Genomic DNA, 3,540 nt, shown 5'->3' on the forward strand with positions numbered 1-3,540 from the left:
AGACTCATTGTTTTTGCTACTAACACTGAGATGTTGGCACATGCATCTCTAATCTGTATGTGTCTGATTATTACTAGTCATAATTGGTTGCACTTGGGAATGTATATCTTGATGTAGCCTGGGAAAGGATAAAAGGGCCCTCTGGAGGGAATGAATGATACGAGATGAATTTTAAAGAAAAATTAGACATTGTCCAATAAATGGGGAAGGTAAAGTATGCTAGGTTGCTTCAGCTGTCAACCTGGAACACCTAGGAAGAGGGAAAGTCTGTTGGGAAATTTCCTCTATTGAACTGGCCTATGGCCATGTCTATAAGACATTTTCTTGATTCTTGAATGATATGGGAGTGTTCTGGATAGCTTTAGTGTCAACTTGACACACCTGGGTTGAGGGAGCCTCAACTGGGGAATTGCCTTTATTGGACTGGCCTGTGGCCATGTCTGTGGGGCATCTTCTTGATGAGTGATGTGGGAGGGCCCAGCCCACTGTGGGTGGTGCCACCCCTGGGCAGGTGGGCCTGTGTTGCATAAGAAAGCAGGCTGAGCAGGGGCCAGGAGAGCAAGCCAATGAGCAGCGTTCCTCCATGGCCTGTGCTCCAGCTCCTGCCTCCAGGTTCCTGCCCTGAGTTCCTACCTTGGGCTCCCTGATGAACTGTGACCTGGGAGATGTAAGATAAATAAACCCTTTCCTCCCCAAGTTGGTATTGGTCAGAGTGTTTTGTCACAGCAATGGAGAAACAAAGACAGGGAGGGATCAACCTACTGTGGGTGATGCCACCCCTGGACAGGTTGTCCTGGGTTGTGTAAGAAAGCAGGCTGAGCACAGGCCAGAGGAGGAAGCTGGTAAGCAGCATATGTGAAACGGTCCTGTTTTGTTCAGAAAACTTTGATTATAGTTATCCACTGTCTCTGGCTTTTGCAATCTTTCCATTCCCTGAGTCTTGGGGGAAACAATGTGATATAGATGTCCAGTTTGGGGCTGAGCACTATTGAGTTACAGGCATACATTAATGCATCTTTCAATCCTGATCAGAGAAGCTTCTTTTTTACTATAGATGGCTATTAACACAGAGACCCACAACTGGTCAATGTGCAGATGATTACTTAAAAATTCTTTACAGATTGATTTTTTGTGTATGTTGTCTGGTTCTATGTGGTTCTCAAGATATTTGTAATACCAAAGAGGCTTAAGAAACATGAAATAGCAGTTTTTCCAATTGGTGTGTGATATTACATAAGGCAAAAAATACAGTCATTCTGAGCTTTAGTTTCCCAGATGAAGAAAGGCTTTGCCAGAGCACCCTGTCAAGATGTGTAGTCTTTGTGGTGGGAACTACCTGGGCAGAGCAATCAAATTTATTTTATTTTGGGAGAATTATGATTTTACAAACCAGAGAAGTGCATTAGTCAGAACTCACCCTAACATCTCAAGATCTTAATCCAAAAGCTCAGGTTTTGCTGTCTCGGAATCTAGTGCAGTTTGCCAATATTAAGGGCAGCTTTCTTTCATGGTCATTAGACTATCTTTGCTACTTCTATCTTGTGGCTTTATCCTTAAAGCCACCAAGATCTCTGTAGGACAGAAACAGAGTATCAGAAGGCTGTAACTAGCTGGCAAATATTTAGAATCTGAAATGACTCAGCCCCTTCTCCTCATATCCCATTGGTAACTCCTGACACATGCCCCTGCTAACTGCAAGGGGAGCTGCATGGAGGAGCCCATGGATGCTTGAGGAGTGTAAATATTTTTTTCCATGCCAATCTTTAGCGCTTAAAAATCTCAAATACTTTGGAATTATTGTTGAATTTTAAATTTTTATCAAGTAACGAGCATATTCTGGGAGATTGAACAAAATGTTTTTCTTTTCTGAACTTTAGAAACACTTTGGAATTTAATCAAATACCCCATTTTCAGTAAATTTCCCTTCGATTTCATTATTAATAATTTTCTTTTACAATACTCACCTTTAGGATCCTTTGAGACAAAATGCTCCTAAATTTAAAAGTTATGGTAACAATTTTATTACCCAGATGAATAATTTTTGGTCACATCTTTTGGGATGAAAATTGAAATTCAAGTAAAGATAAGATGTATGACTTCCTCTAACACGTCTTCATCCTTGATAGTGCTGTGACACTTTTATAAGCACGCAGTGATTCTTTCCTTGCTTTCGGTATACTGTGGCCCTTTGAGAAACACAGTCTCCATTCAGAACAGCCAGCTTTAAAATGGGTAACACACCGAAATCACCTTTTCTTTTTTTTCTGTGCCCTCGTCCTTCAACTTTCATTTTTTCTACCCTCAAAAGGAACTCATGGATAGGTCCCTTCTGTTGTTTTGCCCAGTTTTCTCTAATCATAGAGATTGCCAAGGCATTTGTCAAAATGCATATTCTCTGTTCCTTGTACAGCTGTAATGGGCTCTGGGAGTTGAATTTTTTTTTTTTTTCTTTTACTATGAACAATCAAACGATACTTTATTTAATCGTTTGTTTACAACTGAAACTCTGGGAATTCAAAATTAACTTGCCCTGATCTTATACACACTAGAGAAAGTTTCACCCCTGTGCTCTATGTTGTTCTGTGCTTTGTCTAAATGAACCTTAATAAGCCCTCTGCCATCCGGTTTCACACGGATCCCTTGCCAACAATTTCACTCGTGAAGACCAAGTCGTCAAGAAAGGCATCCTGCGCAGCAGTCAGTATGCCATTTCTGGGGCGCTTTTGCTTATTTTTCATTCGGCTTTTTCGAGTTGGCTTGAGCAACTCAAGTTGGCTTGGAAGGATTCCTCTGAGCAATAAAGTCTACGTGCCTCTGGCTGAACTTTTTCTCCAATTCATGCGCTAGGCCGACTTGGATTTTTCTGGATAAATTTCAGTTGCAGAACTGTGACAAAAATTATGATAGCTTTCCGTCCACCAGCAACTTCAGGTTCCTTGGCTGCGGTAATATTGAGTTCCCACAGCTCCATCTTGAGGTTCAAGTTCATCTCTAGTTCTTGCAACGCCTGGGAGATGCCCTACTTGAACTTGTCTGGCTTCTCCCTGCTAGGCTTCACGGTCTTGGTACTCAAGCTGAATATGGCTTCGTCTTCAGGGAGCATCGGCTTAGAAAGAGCCTAAGTGTGTAATTTTAACAAATACTCCAGCTATTTTTAAAATTTCCAGGACCTTTTTCTTATTTTAAAATAAAAAAAGTTTAAAGGTGTGATTTTTGTTTTTTTGTTTTTTTTTGGTGCAGGGTTTCCCTATTTAACCCTGGTTGGTTTGAGTAGTTTTTATTATTTATTATTATTACTTTGTTATTGTTTCTCGTGATTCTGCAGATAGAAACTGGACCTTATAGACATTAGGCAAGTGCTCTACCACTGACCTATGTCCACAGTCCTAGATACTATTCTTTTTTAAAAAAATTATTTAATAACCATATAATTAGAAGAAGCATTTCACTACAACAGCATTGACATATTCACTAACAATTTCCAGAGCTAAGATGCATCTCCTTCAAAATTGGCTGTAATTAGATTTACAGTTGAATTAA

The 3,540-nt window shown here is 40.2% G+C and overlaps 1 protein-coding gene and 1 pseudogene across 2 annotated transcripts in view; one reads left to right on the top strand and one right to left on the bottom strand.

The window, feature by feature from the left end:
• Frmd3 (FERM domain containing 3) overlaps positions 1 to 3,540 on the top strand; it is a 326,943-nt gene that overhangs the window by 25,058 nt on the left and 298,345 nt on the right. The window lies entirely within an intron of this gene.
• Positions 2,493 to 3,103, bottom strand: LOC103740704 (annotated as a pseudogene).

The sequence above is a fragment of the Nannospalax galili genome, unplaced genomic scaffold, assembly GCF_000622305.1.
Source record: "Nannospalax galili isolate Female #2095 unplaced genomic scaffold, S.galili_v1.0 scaffold801, whole genome shotgun sequence".
NCBI classification, from domain to species: domain Eukaryota; kingdom Metazoa; phylum Chordata; class Mammalia; order Rodentia; family Spalacidae; genus Nannospalax; species Nannospalax galili.